This window comes from Aythya ferina (genome assembly GCF_964211825.1).
Source record: "Aythya ferina genome assembly, chromosome: 9".
Classification (NCBI taxonomy): domain Eukaryota; kingdom Metazoa; phylum Chordata; class Aves; order Anseriformes; family Anatidae; genus Aythya; species Aythya ferina.
In genome coordinates, this window is record NC_140305.1 from 23,897,981 (window position 1) to 23,921,128 (window position 23,148).

The window sequence follows — 23,148 nt, forward strand, 5'->3', positions numbered from 1 at the left end:
GGAATTTAAGAGATTAACTTGCATTTGACCTACTTCAGCTCTACTGGTAATGAGGGGTGCAGGGGCACAGAATTAATTTCTCTCAATTTGTGGCTCTCAGGGGTGCTGCTAAGTTTGAGAGTGCTTGAATTTTAAGAGTCTCCTGGTGTGCTGAGAAGGTTTTGTTGCTGCACGGAGCTCTGTTAGCGGCAGGGACTGAAGTGCCAGTTTTATCTATTTGATTAATAGCCTGATTGAGTTCTAGTGTATCTTTGAAAGAAAAAACATATTTTCTCTTCCACTTGAATAGCATTTTTTCCCACATACATCGATCCTCCTCACCCACCCAGGAACAGCCACTCAAAGCAGCTGGGGGACTGAGAAATGTCTGCAGGACTGAACTTTTTGCCAGCAGCTTTCAGGCTGGGTATTCCAGACCAGATCTGTGCCACCTACCCGGCAATCTGGGATTTATTCAGGACCCGTTCTGTGTTTGGTGTGTGATATTAATGGGCTGCTTCTAGAAGGACATAACTCAGAGTGGTATTATTTGGAGTGATGGGATTTTAAAAGCTAGAAAATGACTGTGTAATTATTACTCGAGTGCTGTGTCTTTACAGCAGTATTAATGCAGCTGGAGAGATTTTTGGCAAAGCAATTTATACTCTCGTGAAATTGGCTGTAACTACTGAATGTACAACATTTCCTTTTCTCCCCGAGTTTAAAAGGTCTGTTTTAGTTCCTTATCAATACACTTCATCCCTCCTCTTCCTTTTAAAATAACCACTGTTCAGTGAAAGATTTCTTTGTGCAGAATCAGTAGCGACATGACATGATTTATTCTGAGCTCGCTGCAGTTTATCAAGGAAATAAACAGAGGAAGCAATATCGCATGTAGGTACCATCCTGTGTCAAATATGCATATTGGGGGATAGGACGAGAGAGAGAAAATGTTTCTCAAGTTTTCTAAATAGATTCTCACTGATTTATCCTATAGGAGGGTTTATCTTTTCAGGAAATCTCTAAGTAAAAGCTTTCTCTGCCCCTCTGTGATCTGCAAGTCAGTCACAGCACAGAAGTGTCTGGAGACTGCGTGTGTGTGTATGGTTATTATTTAGCAATAAGCATGATATTAAGCACCTTTGACCTACATGCAAAAATAAATATCAACTCTAGTAAAATAAAACACATGTGCATCTGTGTGTTTAATAATATATATGGAAAAACCTGTAGTTGCACCCAGAATCATATCAACATGGGCAATGCACTTTACACAGCAGTGCGATTGTGTTATATAGCATTTACCCTTAAATTTAATAGCGGGTAATCATCCTTTGATTCTCCCCTGGAAGTTCAGAAAGCTTTTGTCAGGTTTCACTGTCAGCTCCTCCTTCCAAAAACCTGTGATTACAGGAAAATGTAGCTTCCCTTCGGTTCTGCCATCTATGAACAAAAAGGGTAATAGTTGCTTATTTTCAGCAAGTCTGGACTGACCATTGCTTGGATCTTGAGGAAGTGGCTAATTTTTTATTTTCAGGTTAAGGAAATCAAGACAGATTGTAAAAATAGGGAGGCTTTATACACAGAGCCCTTCCATGGAGTTTCCTGTAACGGGATGCATGCAGTTGTACCTTGGTGCGGTGGTTTGAGATACACAATTACTGTCAGGAGTTCATGAAGGACTTTCCTACTTTTTAGGAAAAAAAGAATAGTTGACCATTTGAGGGTTTCAGTGTTAAAACATAAACCATACTCCTTTGGTGAGCTACTAACGAAGTATTAAGGTCACACATTTTGACTATGGGAAAGCAAATCCTGCAGTGATGAGCTTTGCTAAAAAACTTGAAAAGCTTATTGGTAAAAAAATAAAATAAAATATTATTTCCACTGAAACATCACCTGGGAAGTAGCCACAGCGTTTTGGTTGTAAATGGCTCTTAGTTTTTCCACCCAGAGCAAAGCTTCGGCTGTTCCCATGCGTGCTTCAGAGAAAAGCAGCGGCACCGGTGTCCGTCCCACTGTACGGGGCTGACGTCCTGCAGGCTGCCCTGCTCCCGAGGGCTGGAGGGAGTTTCCAGCTCCACTTCTCCTAGCAGCTGCCAACGTTGTCAGCACTGATCTGTCAGAGAGGATTTTTCCTGGCCAAACTTTGAAGCTACTTTCTGACATCCCCAACAAACTAATTGTTGTCTCCTGCCTCCGAGAGCCCTCTGAAGTCCCAACGAGTTAGTGTCTTCTCAAGAGATGAGAAAGGGGACTCACAAAATCAATTTATCAGGCTATTACGCATTGTCATCAGCCAAAACAAAAACCTGCTAAAGACAGGAGAAAAAGTAGAAGAAATGGGTCTCTGAGAAAAGGTTACAGAACATCCATCTTCTCTCCTCTTCTGATTGTTTCCTTTCTTTACCCATTTTCATACCCATTTCCCTCCACTAAAAGACACTTTATGACAAGCATTGTAATCTCTTTAGACCAGGGGGGAACCTCTTCTTTAGGACCGAATCTTTGCAAGGCGTGAGTGACAGCGGGAAGGGGTCCAATTGCCACCGAAGACACTAGGCAATAAATCATCCTCCCTGGCATCAAGTGCCTGGACTCGTCCCCACTTCCTGATGGCGACCAGTGCCTAGCGGTGACAAAACAGCTATTGTCAGCGCCCGGCAGCCGCATTCCCTCCTTCTCCCCGCGGAGGTTTTAAGTTTACCTAAGGCAGAAGAAATACAGGCTGTAGCATCGGGGAAGAAAAAAAAGGGAAAGTCCGCTGAGGACAGGAGAAGGAACGCGCGAGAGCGATGCTATCGTCGCATACTTTCCTAAGTCCAAACAATGGTAGCAACTGGAGAAATGCCACTGTTTTTTTTTTTTTTTTTATTAGTAATTACTAACGTGTCTTTCAAAACCCTCCGGCGAGACGGTGATTTTGTTTGCGTGTTTTTAAGACTTTCCATTTCCAGGTGACCCCTGGTGCGGTGGTTACTCTTTAACCGAGGCAAGGCAGTGCTGGGAGGTGTGTGCTGCTCCGTGCACAACAGTTCTTCACCAGAGAGAACAATCTTAAGGAGGAAATACTGGATGGAAAATAAGTGCTTGTCACCCAGATACAAAGATTGGAGCGTGTTTTGGATTCTTTCAGACCAAGCCCAAAGATCTCTGCATTGTCAAGTTATCACACCAAATGCCATCATGATTTCTTTATCATTCACAATTAAATTGCCAAAAAGGAAGCTTAAAAAGAAAAAAAGTCAGATTTGTTCTGCTGAGATGCTTGTGCTCCTCTACCACATAAAAGACGTTTACAGATAAGTTGCAATCAGCTAGAAGTTATATATTAACTGATGAATTATGGTGAAGACAGGAACAAAAGACTGTAGTGGGATGAGTCTTTAAATCTGAAACCCCTCAGAAGGTCACCAAAGGATAAGGGTAGCAGAATATTTATCACCACTGCATTTTTATCCTTATTGATTTTCTCCCCATGTCATTAGGGTGGGTCCTTTAGACAAATGAGCTGGAGAACACTAACCATTTATTAATTATTGTTGATGCTGGGAAAAATGGCCTGTTTCCTCCAGAATAGCCCTCAACTTAGTGCACTTGCTAAATGTAATGCAAGAGAGGAACTTGACTCTGGAAATCTAAATAATGAATTAGTTAACGTGCCATTGACTCCTCTGTTCTGGTGGGGTAAGTGGAAATCTATGTCCATTTGTTTCCCAATGTGCTGTTGTTCTGTGCATCCACTGCCAGGGTCCTCAATTATGAGAATCATTTTGGGGTATGAGAATGCAATAGATATTAAAGGAAAAAAAATAAAAATCTGGAGCTCTGTAGTCAGGCAGTCATGCTTTTCATTATCATAAGAAATATAGAGATTATATCATCCTTCCAAATATCGACTAGCCTGGGGGTGAATAGTTTTTGTTTGAGTGAGTGAGTAAAACATCATTAGTTTTTTCATGATCACCATGGGAAAAGCTGACAAGTAGATTTTTCTATGGGCTGGTATATTTTCATGACAATTTTGTAAGCCTGTGTTATACGGTTCTGCGTATAATGAAACTCCTTCATAGTTTAGTAACAAGGAAAAATATTATTCCTCTTCTTTTTAACTGTAAATTGATTAGACTAGGCTGAGCTAGCAAAAGTAACCAGGTCTCTTTGTTTTAACATTTTGAATTATTTAATGAAAAGCCTTTAAGGTCTTTGGATTCACAGTCAAATCGCTACAGAGAGTAAATGAGATGAAGGTTTTTCTAGGCTTCATGACAGTTCTATCCCATTTCATCATCTTAACTAAAAAATAATCCTATCTAACTTGAAATCCACAGCAGCTGTAAGTAGAAAATAAATCCAAACCGCAGCTCAGACTTGTAACCTAACAGCTATCATAAATAATCAGAACCTATTTGAAGGTGGAAGATGGGACATTAGAAGCTATTTACACTACTAGAGTGATGCCATTGATCAGTAACAGCAACCCGTAGATAAGACTCATGTGATGTCATGGTTATTTATGATGGGAATTGACAGTAAAGCTACTATGGAACTTTCTTCCCGACAGCTTCATTCATTTCTGTTTGTGATGCATTTTGCTGCTAAAGAAGCAATCAATAGCAAAATTGTGGTGATAAAAGTTATTACTGGTTAAATATATGAAAAATGTGCCTGTGCAAATATACATACATAATGCCAACTAGGAGAACATTAAAAAATTAGGTCAGTGGAATTTATTTAATACTTTTTATTACCAATGTATAGTAAAGCCATTTTATGTTCTTTGATGGGGAACATGTGCTGCAGTCCAATTTGTTTTCTAATCTCATCAAACTTATTGCAACCATGAGAAATGCAACATTGCAAAGATTTAATGTAATGTTACAGGGCTTTTTCAGTATGCTGCCGTACTCAGTGCATTGGTACAGGTCAGACAAGACGCAGCTGGGCTCTGTGCTGCTTCTGGAGGAGCGTCACACCACGCTGCCTGTGGCGTAGGGTTTGCTTTTCTGTTGGGAATTATGCTTCTTTCTGTTATTTCCATGCTACTACAAATCAAACGATATTTCGGTTGCTAATTTTGTACAGCAAGCCTTTCATATTATGTTAAGACAATACGGTGGTGAAAATGCTAGCAGAAAAAAAAATAACACAGAAGAAATAGGAAAAGATAGTTTCTACATTATATGAAGGATCATATTAACATATTTACTTGCTTAAGCTCACCATTTTTCATCTGTGTATTTTACTTTTTATTAGGTAGCCCATACCCAAAGGGAATGTTTCATTCTAGTTCTGTAAATTGAGATTTGTACCAAACAAAATGTTAATTGGATTGTCTTCATTAAATGAAAAAGACATAAAGATGGATGTGTGTTTAGGAATATAATATGCCCTGCAATAGTCAGGTTAGAATTACTAACCCCAGACACTACAGAAACTGGCACCAGAGCCTGAAAACTAAAACTGGTAAGACACAGAAATTGTATAAAATTCATGTGAATCACAAGAAGTTAAAAAGTAGGATAAGGGGCTAGAGAGAGTGACTGGAATCTTTTTTTTTTCTTTTTTCTGTAGTGTCCACATAGAGCATAATCTGATTATTACAAGTATACCAATGTTTTTAAGGCAGCATTAGTCCAACATTATCTATTTATTAGCAAAATCAGAGCAATTAGCAGACTATTGCTGATGGTCAGTGGATCTAAAGTTAATTTTCTCTATTGACAACTGATAGAAAATACATGTAGTACCATGATTAGCCTAATTCTGGCTAATTTAAAAAATCTTCAGTATGTTTCTCTGTATTTAATCTTTTGTGATATGAGCCCCCATCCTCAGGGGAACTGGCTTATCTTTTAAACAATCCGGGCTCTATTTTGTATAGGTCCTTTATGTATGCAATTGTATGTACACAGCAGGTCAAAGTCACTACTTCCCGAGACCATTGTTGGCCTGGAACAATAAATATTAGACTTAATTTCAATGGGTCAGAGTTCATTCTCATCCACTGACTGTCTGTCTGGCCAAACCGTCTGGTCAGTCGTTTAGTTGAGGTGGCAGTAGTCCATGTCAACAAACTGCTAAGGAAAAAATGTAGATTTGATCCTCTGAGCCATGACAAATCAAAGAGTGGTGCTATCTACATGTATGTGCGTTCTTCTGTTGATCTATAAAAAGCAGGAGACTTCAACAAAGTTAGCATGTGCCACAGTACACTTTTTTGAGGTATAAACTATGTATCTATGAGCGTGGTGATTCAGCTAAGTAGTAATGTGCCTCTTGGTGGTATGTATATATATATGGTGATGAAGAAATATTGCCCTTATTAATATTTCACACACTTTATAGGTAATACTACCCCTATGACTTCACACTGTTCCTCCCAAATGGTCCCCAGGTTGCACTTGGGATATGTTATTACAAGACTTTCTGTCATATTTCGTGGAAAGATGGGCTCCCGTGCCTGGCAGGGAGCAAAGGTGGCCGCACGGCAGTTCCCGCAACCCTCTGAGCACGGCTGCTGGCTTATAGCTGCTAATTGTTGAAACGAGAGTAAAGCAGCAAGCTGGTAACATGAGGTATGACGACCAGGTGAATTTGCCTAGGATTTGGAACCGTCTCCCCCAAACATGAGGGTAGCACTCTGCTCTCCTCAGCATCCTCCAGCTGATGCTTCCAAGGAACTTGACAGAGATTTAATTTTGTAACATCCCAGCGTTGTGCACTGTCATTCCCCATCTTTAGCTAGAGATAAGTTAGTCTTTTACAGGGAGAGAAACAGAAGAGTTGAAAAGTTAAAATTACCATTGTCAAACTCACGAAGGGTAAACTTTATATCCTATATTTTCCTGTCTATTCTCTGATATTTTCCTGCCTAAGCAGGCAGGCCAAATCTCAGTCCTGCTCAGCAGCCTCCCTCCATTGACTGCAGAAATTATGGGGGGATAAGTTTGCCTCTTTTGTTTTCTCTGCTTCAGAATGTGCTTGACTCCAGCTGGGTTAGGTATTTTTTGGGTTATTTATGCCCAACAACAGTCATATGGTAATGACCCATCTGTGCTTTGAAGCCCAAATGTCTTTGAGGTGAACTGGATGAAGAAAGAAGCTGCTCATTGTTGTTTGGGATTTTATAATGTTAAATGTGTGCTGGTCATGCAGGAAAGAAACAGAGGGGCTACACCTTCAGCCCGAGGTGGTTGTCACTCGTGTGTCACCACAACTCCCCACCAGCACCCGACGAACACAGCCCGGTTGTGCAAGGCCATGGCCAAAGCTGCAGTGGTCCCAGTCCCAATGGCCTTATGGTTGCTTTCAAGATGTGCTAATTATTATAAAATTATTGCTTTTTTTTTTTTTTTTTCTTCTAGTCAGTAAACATAGTCCTACCGAACACAACCAAAACTGGTAGAAAATTGCTCCAGTCATGTTACTGCAAGCGGTTGGAGCAGAGAGGAATTGCTTGAATGTTAAAGGGAAAAAACACTCAAGACCTGAAGCTTGTTTGGATGAGTATTAAAGTTGGGAACAGTCCATGGAAGCAATCCTCTCTTGGCCTGGATAATCACCTCATTTGGAAACAAATGGGCTGCTCCTATGAGGTTATAAATGCGTTTAAAAACAGTATTGAAGAGTAAAACACCATCTCCCTGCCCTTCTGGGTGCTGTAGTGCGAGTCCCTTAAGTTCAAGTTTTCAGAAGTTGCCCAATTTCTGGCCACCAGGTTTGTCCACGTGCTCTGCTTTGCGGAGGAACTGAGCATCCTGCTCCTGCAGGGAGAGCTGGGCTCGGGTCAGCTGGCTGGAGGCAGGCAGCCCCCTGAATGAAGCTGCTGGTCAAAACGTGGCTCTTGTACACTCCTTTTTCAGCTGTAATCATGTTCCCATGGGCACGTATCTTTGATCAGGAGGAACCCCAGCAGGAAACAGGTAAGCTGAGAACAAAGATTTCTGGATCACAGGGTATTTTACCCAGAAGTTTATTTTTCTCTGGATGTGTCCATCCATATCTGCTGCTCCTGCAGTCAGGAACTTGCTCCAGCAAGCTGGTGCTAACAAGTGCAAACACCCAGGGTGCACACCTTGCACATGCACTTAGCCAGATGTTCAAAACTTTTATTTTCAGCGTGCCGATGAATTATGGCGATGTATTTTGACATACGGGGAAAGGGGAATTGCTTCATGTGTGAAACAAGTGGGAAGACCAAAAGTCCTGCTGCCTGCAGGATTTTTGCTGTCAGCTGGCTGCTGCCGGACTTGTGCTTGGAATCACCCCCCTGATTTCTGGACACACTGCCAAGAGGAATTTGTGTGCTTGCTCCTTGTCCTGGAGGTACCCACAGTCAGTGCAACCCAGGGGGAGATGCAGACCCTCCCTGGCTCAGGTATTCCTGCCCCCAAAGACAGGGCAGGCGATAATTATGTTGATAACTATGTCAAGTGGGCAGGAAGAAGTTAGGCACGAAACAGGCCCAAAAGCTGATTTTTTGGATTTTAGTTTTCATGTGAGAACGGGGAAGAGAAATTACAAGGAACTGAAGGGCACCTGCTGAGAATGCTGACAACGGATCGCTTACCTGGATAAAGGGATAATGTGGAGGTGCAGGAAAAAATAGTTGGAAAAGCCTGGTCCTTGCTGGGAGAGGGAAAAGCGGCTGCAGGCAGCAGGAGCCGGCATGCAGAACACTCCTCCTAGGGGCTGCCCGAGCCTCTGCACCACGGTCCGTGGCCATCGCAGCACCTTGTGCAGGAGCTGCTGCCTGCAAGTCAAAATTGGAGCTGATAATATTGGTGATTAATAGAAAGGCTTTGGCCGATGCCCTGTGCCCCTCTGTGCTGCTTTACTCCCTCCACAAGCCTTTGGTGTGAGTGGTGCCCGGAGGAGTGTGGGCTGACAAAAATTGTGTCTGCAAACTCAGCAAAGCCACGCTGTTAAAGGAACTGGAAGCACTTTTAATTCTGCTTGTCCTGCTCCTGGGACTAGGTACTGACACTGCTCCCTTACCACATTTCTCTGTCCCTTTCTCCCCTTCCTCACGCTGCAGTAACCTCTTCATGTCTGGGGAGTTTCTCACAAGGCTTCACTTGCAAAACTGCTGCTTTCTAATTTTCCCTTCCTCAGTTGTCCTGAACTGCAGAAATTTAGCAAGTAGGAAGAACACAAAAATCTTCCTGCAGGAGAGACAACCATAATAACAAGAAGGGTTAAATATGAGACCTTGATTGTGTCCTTTTCAGAGGCATTTTAAGCCATCTCTACAGTTTGTGTAAATTACACACACAATATGGGTGTGCGAATACATTAAACATGCTTTCATAGGTTTGCTTGTCATATCATAAAAGCAGCAATAAAATACTGAGAGTATATTATACTTATTAATGTACATTTGTAATATGCCGTCGTTAATCACAAAGTACTAATAACAGACTTTTTTATCGTGTTGAGGCAAAACTTGCCGGCTCTGACTGTTATGGCTGACTTTACAGCTACCTGCCTGTCAGCTTTAAGCGCGGAGGAGCGAATATTTCACAGCAGAAATGCGAGGTCCCTAAAACATCTGGTTGTAAACCTGCAGTAGGGGCTGAAGCAATAATAAAGCTTGTGATGGATGAGTCACGTGAAGCTTCCTTCACCAAAAAGCTGTTGCATTTCAGGCTTATTCTTCTCTAATAATGGACTTTCAGAGCCCGGACAATAGCCGGAGCTTTTCCCTTATCCTAGGGGTGAAGCCAGCGCTGAATGGCAGCGCTGGGCAGGGCGCAGGGGACGTCCTGCTTTCCCAGCCCCAAGGGATGAGGGGTGTCCTCGTCCCCACGCCTGGTGCGTGGTGGTTTTCATGGGGCCATGTAGAAGCAGACGGAAGCCCCTCCAGCCACCGCCACGCCTCCCTACCTGCCTGCCCTCCAGTGCAAGAGGACACGGAGCTGCCCTGCTCTTGCTGGTGGCTGCTTGTGCAACAGATTTTGCCTTTTTTATCATTGTGGATGCTGATGGTGCTGGAAGGTGGATGAAGGTCTACCCCAGGTGCCACGAATCCCCACTGACTCCAGTGGGATCAGTGCCCAGAGCTTTGGGTGTTCCTCCGGGATCGTGCAGCTGAACTGCTGATGGACTGCCCTATTAGCACAGATGCGATTTCCCCCGATTGGCCTTTGATTCGCTGGGTTTTTATCCATTTGAGAATCAGATTTTGTGAAAACACCTCAAGAACCCATTTAAAGCGAAGAGGAAAGTTTTCCCATAGCCATATGTTTCCTATGTAAATGTATGTGGTGACCTTGGAGCCATCTAAATCCCTGCGCACATCTCACTTGCTCCCTGGTGCTTTTTTTTGGTGAATCAGAAGTAAAATCAAAAGCCTCTTTGAGGATTACTGGAAAGGAATTCCACATGTGTTAGTGTGTGCGCACACAGGCCGTTTATTTTAGAGCACAATCTCCCTAAAATCAAATGAATATAATCTGAACATGCTTTTAAAAGATTAAAACCCCCAAAGATGAAACTGGAAAGCCTTTTGAATTTTTATGGGAGACAAACAATTTATGTGGTCCATCACGTGCGTTTTCAGGCCAGCCTTGTTAGGGCGTATTTTGAGCATAACAGGAGAGAACTGGCATTTGGTTAAGGACTGTAGATCTCAACAGGCTATTACAGCCAAAGCTTTTTTAAAAAATCTGTTCTCAATGCTATCCTTCTGTAAGGAAAACAATCCCTTCTTTCCGAAGTTGTCTGTTATCAGGCTTTTAACCTTTTATCCACTTTCTGAGGAGGTGCACAACATCCTCAAGCTCCAGTAGTGACCAGACCCTGAAGGCTTGATTCCACGAGGCTCAAAAGAGGTGGTTTGGCCTCAAAACTCGTCAGGAACCCCAGAAGTGATCTTGGAGGTACAAATTCTGCCCAGGTCTCCTGGACAATATCAAAGAGAGGCTGATATCCGCAGCTGGATAGACACTTGCACTCCTTTTATTGGGGCAAAAACCCTGACTCCCATCATGTTCTCCATCCTTATCTTAACAACTCCCCAGTAAATTCAGGAATTGAGGAGAGTGCTTTAGTGACAGACTTAAAGACTGAATCCTCTGTCCTCAGAGCAAATACAAATCAAGGTCGTGCCCTTTCTCTTGTGCTCTCCCGAAGGTGCTTAAAATTTGGTTTCCTCTTGCTTGCTCTAAATCATGTTTTGTCTAAGAAGGGATAATCTTCATTCAGTGCAGATATGCCGCTGATGTGGATTACACGGGACTTGCACAGAAACTTAGCAGCATTTCACCCAAAGATAATAACCATCCTTCCCCATGGGAAGGAAATTAATGGGAAATTAAATTCCCAGAAATTAAAACCCACCGTTTCAAAATACATTACACATAATGCATGTATAATGCAGCTTCCCTGGAGGAGAACAGAAGAATGAAGGTTCTGTAGCTGCTCTTTTTTGTGTATTTATGTAAAGGCTTAGGATTTTTACATCCTAAGATTAGTCATAGGATGAAGGAAAGGGTTAAAGAAGTTGTAAACCACCACACAGCAGAAATAAGCATCCACTGTTCACCACAAGTCGTAGCTATTTCTTCCTTTGTGTTTGTTTGCATAAGTGCCTGGGCACTTAAACGTGCAGGTAGGTTGAATTTCACAAATCTGTGTGTGCATGGCTCCAATTGCTCTCCTTCACGCCACGGGTGTCCCTCGTGTCCCCTTGGGGAGCGGGTGAGGCAGACTGTGCCGTGCAAGGGACAGGCTGCGGCCGCATCCTGGCGGGTTACCTGCTGTGCTCTGAAGATGACTTCAGTGCCCTTTTCAGGCTCCGTGCTTCTGGGTTTTGCAGGCTCATTAGCTTTCATGGCTTGATTTCAGTGGTGTGTCTACATGACATTTATTTGCCTTATGAATTGAGGTTTTAATTCACTTATTTTGCTTTTAGCGAGTGAGTGGATCCATGCTGTAAAGTTTTAAGACTTGCTCTTGAAACATTATCTTCTTGGCTAATAAACCGAGACGATGACAAGATCTGTAGTGAATATTCAAATAAATGTGATTACTTCATTTCATGTCAACAGAGGAGGTGAAAAGTGCAGCTCAACTGGCTTGGTAAGATTGGAAGGAGGGGCTGGGAAAAAGCAAGAGACAACAAAGAGATAGTTGGTAAGATTTAGTGGCTTTTTTTCAGCAGGGGTGTTGAAAAGTCAGTGTTGCAAAGTTCAGCAGGGTCAACCAAAGTGCAGAAACTTGCTTATAGTCAATGAGGAGAGCTTGATCCATGCTCCCAAAATTCAAATTATCAGGAAAAAATAGATTGATAAATGATGTGCTAGTTTCACCCAGTCGAAACAGGCTGAAGTTTGCACTGCGTGCGTATTATCCTTTTTATATCAGAAGGTAGAAAGTCCACTGTCTTTCACAAACTAGGCCTGTGATAAGATGTAGTCTTTAAGGAAATCATAAAAGACCATTACACCAGCAGTGGCGTTTCCTGGATCGAAAACTGACTGCCCCAGAAAGGCATGCAAATCTAAACGAACTTTTCGACCTGTGTGCTTGCTAATAACGAAGCCATCATTTCCAAAGGTGGATTTGACAAAGCGTGCCCGCATTTATTTGTATGAGGGCTATCAGCTATGCAGAGTGCATGCTGAACGTGCTGTTCTGGCACAGAAAACGCACCATCACCCCCTGGAAGGTGTTCCTGGGAGAGGCAGCCTATTATTTGGTTCATCTGTACACAGTACACCGTGTTTTCCAATTAACACGGTGATGCTGTAGATGTGGGGCAATAAGATGTGGTTGTTTACACTGATAAAACCCTTGTCTCGGATGGAAGTAGCAATACGGGTCCGCGCGCGTTAACCTTTGCTTTGACTCCTGGCATCCTTAGCAGCATCTCGCTCCCTTGTAGATAGAGGGTGAGACACCTTCCTGCACCTCCACTGTTTGTCTGCGGGGACTGCACTCACCCGTGGTGTTTGATGAGGGAACGCTTCTGCAGGTGGCATGCTGACTCATCCCGGGCCATAGGCTCCCTTCAGTAATTAGAGAAATATATTCTCTGTGGGTAATCATGTTCACGGTGCTGCTGTGTATCCACGACTGTCCCAGCCACGTGGAATTTTCTGTGTATAGCAATTTCACAGCATCTTTAGAGACGGGTATGCTACTCTGCAAAATAACTGACAAGTTTTCACAACCCATATCTGTCCTGGGACATCAATAAATAGACAGTTAAAGTACATTAGATATTTTCTACCAACGAATTCTCTTGCTTCTAATGTAGGCAGTAGAAATTTTCTCCATGAGATCAAAATAACAGAAAGGTACAGCTAGTTGTGGGAAGAAACAACAGTAATTATCCTCAAAGAGCATGATATCTATAGAAAATACTGCATCAAGTTCAGTAGATCTATGCTGGTAATATATAACTTTATTTTTCCCCCAGTAATTCTGCATAAAGAGGTGTAGCTGAATCAGGAACTCTCCTGGAGTTGTAACACATCATAATGCAGAAACTCATTTCTAGCTACACTTACATTTTTATCAAGCCTATTTATTTATTTAATGTTTTGTGTCTTCTCTGTATTTGTTCCTTGGACCCTGTAGACTTTCCACCTAGATGGGACCTTGAAGGCCACGTGTGCTGGACCTCACATGGATGTTTTTGCAGAGCGTGGATAGGGCATGAAATTGTCAGTTTTATGTACTCCTGTCTGCTTCCTTTGTGGTTTTAGATGATCCAAAAATCTGTAAGAACACTGAGCATGAGCTGATTGTCAGCCTCACGGCAGGGAAGTGAAGACAGAGATGCAGCAGATGGGGGATTTGGGAAAATCCCAAAAAGATTTTAGAGAGTTAAAAGTTAGTAGAGGCTCAGACAGAAGAGAGAATTGTGTAGGTTCCTCCACAGAGACCCTACAGATATCCATTTGTGCAAGGGTAGATTTTATGAATTGCTAAAAAAAAAATAAAATATCCTTTCTCTGGTAAATCCTCTTGACTTACTTTTGGAGAGACTGATTGTTGTGGACTCAATTGTTGTGGGTTTTCCTGGATGGAAAGGAGGATGGAAAAAACAGTTGATTGAAAGGACCGAATTCCCTTCTTTCTGCAGGTTCCTCTACTTGTGGGCTTCTCTGTGCATGTGTGCTCTAGCTTCCCCCAACCTAAACAGGGATCATACTTACATGTTTTGCAGGTTGCTGCATCTCTTAAATCATTAGTGTCTCTAAAGAGCACTGCAATCTTCGTGTACACTGTCCTACTGATGTGCAAAATCTTAATTTCTCTGATCTCCCATTGTAGGAACAAGCACAACCTCACTTTTCAAGTTTTTAAAATACTCGACTAACCTGCAAATCAGTGATGAGATTTGTTATCAAGTTTATTTGGAAAAATATTTCTCTGGCTTCAGGCTACACATGGAAGGTGTTATTCTGGAAAGAAGCACTGTCAGAAAGTCATAAGCAAGAGACTATAGAAGGCTACTGGTAATAAAAGCTGTCATGAAATGCTGGCTGTAGTAGTTAATGGCCAACGTAATAAACTCCTCTCTTCTTCCTTACCCAGGGAAAAGTTAATTTGTGACATCAGTGCTGTGTTGTACTGCTCTTCTTGTAGGAACGGCGCTTGCCTTGGAGAGGGGCACGGCGCAGGGGCAGTTACACAGCATTTGGGCATTGAGCAGAGTATAGGCTGTGCTGACGGAAGGTGATAGAGGACAGATTATTAAAATGTTTTTTTTTTTTTTTTTTATACCGTGGTTATTATGCTTCAGACTTGCCAAGCGGATTTAGAGATGGGATGATATTAAGTGGATTGAGAAAAGAGTGCAAAGAAACATTATAATCCAGAAACCAGATAGGTGCCTGGAGCAGCGGAGAGGTTTGAGATGTCAAACGAGAGCTTTGCATGGAAATAAGACCAGTGTTTGATTTGCAAAGTCTCCCAAACAACACTGAAGATTCAGGATGACAGATTTGCAGAACAATTATACCACTTGAGAAAGGAGAGGCAAAAAGCTCTGCAGAGAGAGGGGTTTGCATGGCTTCTTCCTTTTTCCTACAGCAATTGTTGCCCTTTCTCCTGTGAAACAAAAAATTATGTCAAGACATGCTGAGATGAGCAGCAGATAGGCTGCCAGTAAACATTTTAATTGAAGACTGGAATACAACAGGTCTTATTTTTATTTGTATTTGAGATGCTGTGGCTTAGTCTGAAGCAGTGATTCCAGGGAAAACTTAATTCTGGCTAATGCAAAAATGAATGCTTTGGAAGCATTTCTTCTTCCCACTTACAAACAAGCAAAGCGCGTGATGATTTTAACAGAATTGGGTAATTCCAAACACGTGAGGCGATTATTTCTGCAGTTTGTTTTTTCACCACGCGGATGTTAAGGGTTAACCGCTCCCCAGCACATAACTGACAGTGGTAATATTCTCCTTAGTCCAAAGCGGAAGAAGAGGGGAGTTGCTTGTTGTTATAAAAGCAGGGAATTTCTGGATCTTAGTAAAATAAACCAGGACTTTGTTTCTTGAAGTAATTATTCTCTGGAGAGAGAATAGGAAAGATGGAGGCAATTAGGAGTGACCTTGCATCAGTGAATTGTTGAGAACTTCTGGATCAGTGGCTGATATTTTCATAACTCCATTTAAGCAAAGCTTTTTTAAGCTCTTCTTGCCACCACTAGAGAAAACACAGCGTTTAGCGGCTGGTCCGCAGCCCACCACCCCGGAGTCCTGCCACATGGGGACGGGGACCCCAAGCTCGCCTTGGGGCCCTGGCCCCCATGGGGTAGGTGCTTTGGGGCATTTATCCCCCCCAGGCTGTGCTGGGCTGGAGCCGTGCAGCCTGGTACGTCCTGGGACCGCCTGGGTCACCGCATTTACTGGCATGGCAAGGAGAAACGAACCTGGGAACGCTTTTCAGTAACCTCCACCTCACCCCTTTTAAGTAGAGATTTGCATTCTGGTGTGGTTTCTTTTTTTTCCTTCTGGAAACCGTCTTTTGAGTGTTATCATTTAAAAAGCGTGTTTAACTTTTATGTGTGAAGTTGGCAATGAATTACTATAAAGCAAATAAAACTGTCCTAGCAGCCCGAAAGTGGTGATCCAGCAGATAGCATTCACACCCTCATCTTTGTATTCCCTTCCTTCAAGGATATCAGTAGGCAAACAAGGCCGAGTCTCCAATATGTTTAATAAAGGAGCAATTTCTTAAGTTTCCTGACCTAACTGTGGGAAAGGTGATGCGTTCCCCCGATTGCTCTGCCCCAGACTGATAGTGGCACCTGGGCACGGCGGGACACAGCTGCCGCTAGCCTGGGGTCTTGGGGAGATTTTGGCTCAGCTCTTCTCCCCAGGCCACCAACTGGGGAGTTCTTCCAGCTCTAGGGACCGAGCATTGTTGCACCTCTTAGAAAATGGGGGCCCTGTGAAGCACCCGGAGCAGGGGACCTAAAACAACAGGCTTTGGGGAAAGCAGTAGCTCAGCAGTACGAGCAGTGCCAGTGAACACACGTACTTCTCTCGACACAGTTCCCAACTACTGTCATTTTTGTAACCCGATATTATCAGAGCCCAGCACGGCCACATGAAATCTGCTTACCTGGATGGCACGAGCATGTAAGGGCCTATCTCCGTGGCGCATACCGCTGCAGAGGAGGTTGCTGCGCGTCTAAAGAAAGGCATGCAGGATTTTTTTATAGCTTTCATGTTGTTTGGTTTGTTTGATGTTCTTCTAGCCTTGGCAGATTGCAGAAATTTGTTTTCTCTTACAGGGGCCATCACCTTTTGAATGATATAAAGGAGTTGCTCTGTTCTTCAGAGTTGTTTTCATGCTATATATTTACTTAACAATTTCATTTTCTGAGTAGTTGTTGAAAGAACAGGAGTTTGTAAATTATACAACACTAAACAGTGGATACTGTCCATGGCTTTAAGCCCAGACACTGTCAAATGCTTCTCCAGATCCTGGCTGGTTTGAGAAAATCATTGCGAATTACAGAAGTATCAACATTTTTTTTTTTTTAATTTAAATATTTTGTTTCTTTGTTTTTGCTTGGCATATTCTTGCTTGCCTCTATAGCTGGCAACCGGTTTTCCGAAGGGGCTGGAGCTGGGTTGCTGCACATATGGAACTGAGCATCTGCGGTCTCAATTATTGAAAAATTAGAAAGTTCAAAAATAAAAATAAAATGAATGTTAGATCTCTTGAACCTCGCTCCCTCGCTATTTGTTTTCTTTGTGCATTAGAAGCAAAAATGCCTTCTGTCATAATACTAATAATTCTCTGCACTATTATCCCGGGATCTCAAATTACTGTGTACACACGCAAGTGTTATGTTTTCGAGCGCTCTCGCAAAGCAAGTCCTGTCCCCCCTTCCCATTTTCCAGATGGGAAAACTGTGCTGCAGAGGCAAGCTCAGTGCCATGCACACTCCCGGAGAAAGTGGGAAGCAAAACCACCGCCCTCCCCTCCTCCGCGCAGCCCCAGGACCGGGCTCTTCTCTTCCCAGGGTCACCCTCCTTGGGGTCAGGGAAGCCACGGTGGGGCCACGGTGAAGGAAACGGAGGACACAAAGGGCTGCAGTGCCCCGGAGGAGCAGGGTGCACGTGGCCAGCCCTGGGGACCCGTTTCCCTCCTGCGGTTCCCTGGCTTGGCCAGCCACGCGGCGCGGGCTGCAGCGTGTGCCATCCGAAGCATCTCCTAAAATCACTTTGGACATCTTGCGATGAATCATACCTATATCCTGTTACTGTGAACGGAAATCGCAAACATGGAAATTAGTGTGTGCCTTAGCTGTTGGAGCTGGGCGCCCCGAAGCTGCTCGCTCAGGGCTGCGCAAGCCGCGGCTGGGGCACGAGGGCCTCGCCCGGCAGACGAGGGCTGGACAGCCAGTCGGTCTGTACATCTTCACAGTGCCCAGGAGGAGAGCTAATGGCGTTTCCTTCTGTTTGGGTAAACAGTTCATCCATCTAGGGTGGGAGGTTTCTCAGCCTTCCGTTTGGTTTACGTATATACATAACATAAAAGTTCCATTATTGAGCTGCTTGCCGCAGTCTCGTTTGAACTGAAGCCACTGTATACATATTCGGAGCTCTTCTTTCATTGTATAACGCTGTGAGCATCCATCATTTGCCTTACAAATATTTCTACTTTCCTGGGGCAAAGCTGGGAAATTTACTTGCGCTAACGGATGTGGCTGAATATAATGTCCCTCTGCCAGGGACTCCTGCTGCGCTGCACATCTCTGCTCTATCTATATCCATTTAATTATGTAAGGACCCTTTCCACCAAACCACTCCAAGTGAAGAGCAGCCGTAATAAATAAAGCAGCAATGACAGTTGTCACTGATAGAGAGATGCTTTTGGAGGGCAGGATAAATTATTTGTGTTTGCAGTTATTATTTTTATAGATAATGAATTAGCTCACACGTTGGCAGACACAAATCCTCACTTAGCGGGCAGCTGCTTATAAATATGCTTCACTTGAAGCAGGAGCCTGTGCCAGCACAACTTTTAAGTGCTTCCCTTATCAACTTGCCCAAGTCACTGGCTTCAGCGCTGAGCACAGGCTTGCCACAGGCACGTTTTTCCCCCAGACTGCTAGGTTTCCCTCCAGAAAACCAGGTAATTACCAAAATTTCCTCCTTTATGACTGCACTACGTGCTGAGCTGGCCTGACAGAGCCCACAAGCAGGTGATTTGGCTCTCATCTCCCTGCCCACTCACCTACAAACCCTCATCCAGAGCAAAAAAAAATGTTTTCCTGCTGGAAGCTGCCCCCCAGAAGACTCAGGTCCACCAGACACGTGATGGGGCCCTGGTCCCAGCTACGATTTCTGGGTGTGCCAGCGAGGAGAGGAGGCCCCATAGTAGGAGAAGCGGGGGCAAGTGTCGAGCTCTGATTAACAGCCAGGCTGGGAACTGATTAATCTGTCCCTGATTAATGACATCCTGTGGGTGACTGAGTCATGCAGCGATGCCGTGCTGGAGACAAACACCTGCCCTGCTGAGCCACTCTGCAGTCACAGCTTGGAGATCCCCGGGAGGAAACATCTCGTGGAAGTGGAGCATCTTTGCTGTTCGCAGTACAGACACTTTATCGTTTCCTTGTGCTGAGCTGAAAGACACGGAGTATGCTGCAGACTGGCATTTTTCTAAGGGTTTGTAAGGATATTTTTCCTCAGCCACATTAAAAGTCTTTTACAGGGTAATTACAGTGATACCTGCCGCAGATCCCACCTCACATTCAGGTGGTGATACAGTTGTCGTCACCTTCATTCTCACTCGCTGTGTTTTAGCGCAAGGACCGGCACCAGCAGGGAGGTGAGGCTCGGGATGGGATGTGTTTTCCACCACACCCCCAAAGCTCCACAGGTCTGTCACTTCCCAGTTCCAGCTAACGCAGCCTTGCTCCTGCACTCGGCTTGCAGGGAGGAGATACACACGTTTGGCTTAGATCCTCTCTGGAATTTTGTTTAGTTAACCAAGTGTTGTCTCAAATGCCTGCAGACAAGTGTTTCAAGGGGATTGCTTTTGTACCTGCTGTTATGGAAGTCAGCAGAAAAATATTGTTCTTGGCCGCTGTCCTGATTAACGCCGACATTTTAATGCGTGTTATGATAGGTCATTTGATGGATAGTCACCTGTACCCCGCGATCAGCTCTGCCTTGGCCACTGGGGTTGAACTTTAGCAGCTAGATGTCATAATTTCCCATCTTTTGCCTGATTAATGTTTCCTTTGGTGATCTAAAGGGAAAGAATCTGGAGAGTTCCTCCGCATGCCCCGGCCAGCCCGGGGCAGTGGGACGGTGACAAACTTAAGGTGGACTTTCTGTGTGTGTTGGTACCTGTCTCATGAGCTCGTGGAAAGCCAGCCTTGCCCTGCCCCTGGCTGCAGCACAGCTCCAGCACGCTCCTTGGCTTTTTGTATGCACGCGTGTGACAGCCTCTGGGTTTTACACACCAAAGGTGACGCTGGAGATACTGCAGGCTTTGAAAGGGGCTTTGAATCAGCCTCTGGGATTTAATGGAGACCAATAGAATATCTACATGAGGGTATAAAATTTCATAGGACGTTCTGAATTATTTTCTATAATTTTAGGCACTCTGAACATTGTTCATGGACCTGCACTGTATGCCTCCTCCTTGCTGATCCTACTGCCAATGACTTGTAGGGAACTTTTCCCTCTGCTTCACTCAGCCTCTGGGAGGAATATAAACTCCTCGGGGCATGTTGGCTGAGACCAGTGGACACTGATTGATGCCACCACCTTCAGTGGTACACCAGGTGCACCTCCTTCCCTCACTACATCTTTCCTTTAATATTCCCTTAATTTGCACATTGTAACAAAAACTTTGCCTTGCTGTAAGCTCTCACTGATCACCACTTAATAGCATCTCCGCAAACAAAGCTGTTCTTCAGTCACATGCAGAGGTCAGAGCCTTTTGGAGCTACTCCCACTGACATCAGCAGGTGTTCAGGTACCCTTGTAGAGAAGCCAAGCACTCAGACCTTTGCAGACATCAGGTTAGGTGTCTAAGAACCAGGTTTCCATCCATGCTCACCAGTGATGAAACCAGTGGGATAGCATATACAGGTGACATCAGGGGTGTATAAAATGCCAGCTCTAGCTTAAAGTAGGTAAGCAAGCCCATTGAACTTTAAACAGTTTGGCTAAAGGCTTTGAATTCAGTGTCTGAGGTGTAGTTAAAATCTGGAGTTTAAAGTGCTGGGTCATTAAAATGAAAAAAAGCAAAGCCTCTTGTAACAGGTGGGTTGAAACAAGAACAAAGGGCCTATAAAAAGAGCCAGGTGAAGCACGGGAGAGATAAGGACTGATCTGCCCCTGCACTTGCTGCCGTAACCGAAAAGATGACCTTCTTTTTTTTTGCAATAGGTGTGGCAAGAAATGATACTAAACCCTCTTCCAAGAATACAGTGCTAATTATTTCTTCCTTAGTCTGGGAGAATCATCCCCTGCAGTTCGGTAGGTTTGGCTTGAGACTGAATTACTCTTGTAAATCCTTTTAATTTGTTCATGAGTTTATAGCTCTGCCATAAACATTCTTCCTGAGCTGCAGCTCACCCCGCAAGGTCCCTTTCAATATTCCTTTGAAAAGCTGCTGGTGTTTTCTTCCTTTGTAAGGATTCAAGTTTTTTCACCTGTTTGCATGGTGGAGAGGAGGCGTGGAGCTGGAGCCTGCTCTGCTCTTTGCACCGCGTGCTGGTTTAAGCCCCAGTTGCACAACGGCAGGTTTGGTTTCCAGACCCGAGCTGGCCAGTGCTGCAGGTAAGAAAATGCCCATTTTCCATTCCAAAATACGCTCTTTGGGGCATAAATACTCATGAGAAAGGGCCTTCTAAAGGCTATTTTAATGGATGCAGAGCTGTGTAAAACTGCCCTGTGGTGGTTGATCCTGCGGAGAGCTTTTATCTCTTGTTAATTCCCCCTTTGGAGGATCAGGTCCCAGCTCCTCGAGCTGCTGGCACGGGCACACTGCAGCAGCCAGGAGGAGGCAGGGAAGGAATTCGTGGAGGCAGCGGCTCTGAGGAGAGGGAGCGCCGAAGAACTGTCAAAACTTTACTGATAGTGAAGAAGGGTTATTTAGGAAGGGGGATGGAAGGATTCAAGTGATTCACAGGGCTTCAGCACAGTTGTCTGTTCATCTCCTTACATTATCTGTGCCTTCATCTGCCTGTGAGAAGAGGTGTGTTGTAGAGCACGGGGGCAGGCTGTGCGCCACCGTCCTTGAGCTATCTCATATCCTTTCCTGCGAGATCTTGTGACAGTTCGTATTACCGTGAGTCATTGTTTCTTTAGAGCTCATTACTGGCAAGGGCCCGTGGCGAGACACCTCAGCAGCATGGTGTTATCTGTGCCTAACAGCGCTACTGATGTGTGTCACCGCTGGGGTGTCATCCGGCAGAAATGCCATCCTGGATTTCGGGTGCTAAGCCGCAGAGGTGCGTTCATCCTTTGTGTCCAGCCAGGCTGAAACTCAGTGCTGTCAATTGGTGTCTCATCTTACTGCATGGGAATTAGCAGGTTTTGGTTTCACTCCCATTTAAGTGTGTAATCGTGTCACCATGAGGGTGGAAGGGGGCTGAAGGAATGGTGTAGGAATGTTCCTCAGAAACGAGGCCTCAGGTCACATGAGCACCAAATCCTTACTTACCTAAAGCCACCGTGGACCTTTCTGTTGTCTCCTACTTTGTTTCTTTGAAGATTTTTTTTCATAGGTCTGTGCTACTGGAATAATAATTTGACTAGCGCAAGGCCTGGGGCTTCACTGATCTCTCCTCCCCCAGGGGTACAAGCGAGAGAAGTCCTGCCCACACAGCATCGTTGGGTGGGTAGGGTCCGAACTGCTGCCCAGGGCTTGCAGGAGCACGGCCTGTCTTCTTGCTAACTTTTGCCTCCTTCCCTCCTCCCAGCACCCCTTGGCACCTGTGTAATGAATTGCCCACGGGTTATTGCTTTACAATTCTCTACCTGGACTGGGACTCTGTTAGGCTTCATCCATCAAGCATTTGATTCCTCTGAAGTACAGGCAGAATAAAACCAGTCTGGCATTGCAGAAGAGGGAGTGACTGCCAGGTTTTTCCTCCAAATGCGGTTGTTTCAATAGATCCACACCCTCCATCGCTCCTTCTGCTGAGAGCCTCCTCATCCCACCACCTCCTCGGATCTTGCTCAAGGAGAGTTCAGAGGTGGGCAGCTGCGGTTTGGGAGCTTTCTGCATTCTTGCCTCTTTATAACGAGCTATAAACTATGTTCACACCTCTGCCTAGCTTCTTTCACACTTCTGCCCACATATTTGTCTGCCTTTTGCTGTCATTTCTGACACATGCCTCTGAAACATCTTGGATTTGTAATTTTAGAACACTGATACTTATCATCATAATATTTTTTTTGCAACCTTCTTTGAAACCAGAGATTTTTTTTTTCTCTTTCAGTTTTCTTTTTATTTTCTTTTTCTTCCTAATTCTTTATTTCTTTCCTTTTCTCTCTCTTTCTCTTTCTTATTATTTTTTTATTTCTTTTTCTTTTTTTCTTTTTTATCTTTTCCTTCTTTTCATTTTTTTTTTTTTTTTTTTAATGTTCTGGTGTATAGCTAAAGACAAAAAGCTTCCCAAAATATTTGCTGTTAGAAAAGATACTTGTGGCATTGAATGCTTAT

The 23,148-nt window shown here is 44.1% G+C and overlaps 1 protein-coding gene across 8 annotated transcripts in view; it reads left to right on the top strand.

Moving 5' to 3' along the window:
• Window positions 1-23,148, top strand: part of MECOM (MDS1 and EVI1 complex locus) — a 317,440-nt gene that overhangs the window by 158,182 nt on the left and 136,110 nt on the right. The window contains exon 1 of one of the 8 annotated variants that reach the window (XM_084530228.1): window positions 21,121-21,257. The exons of 6 other annotated variants lie outside the window; for them this stretch is intronic. The gene's annotated coding sequence lies outside the window, so the exon portion shown is untranslated. Of the gene's footprint in view, window positions 1-21,120; window positions 21,258-22,582; window positions 22,679-23,148 lie in introns of those variants that run through there. One more of the 8 variants, XM_084530223.1, reaches the window with a different exon arrangement.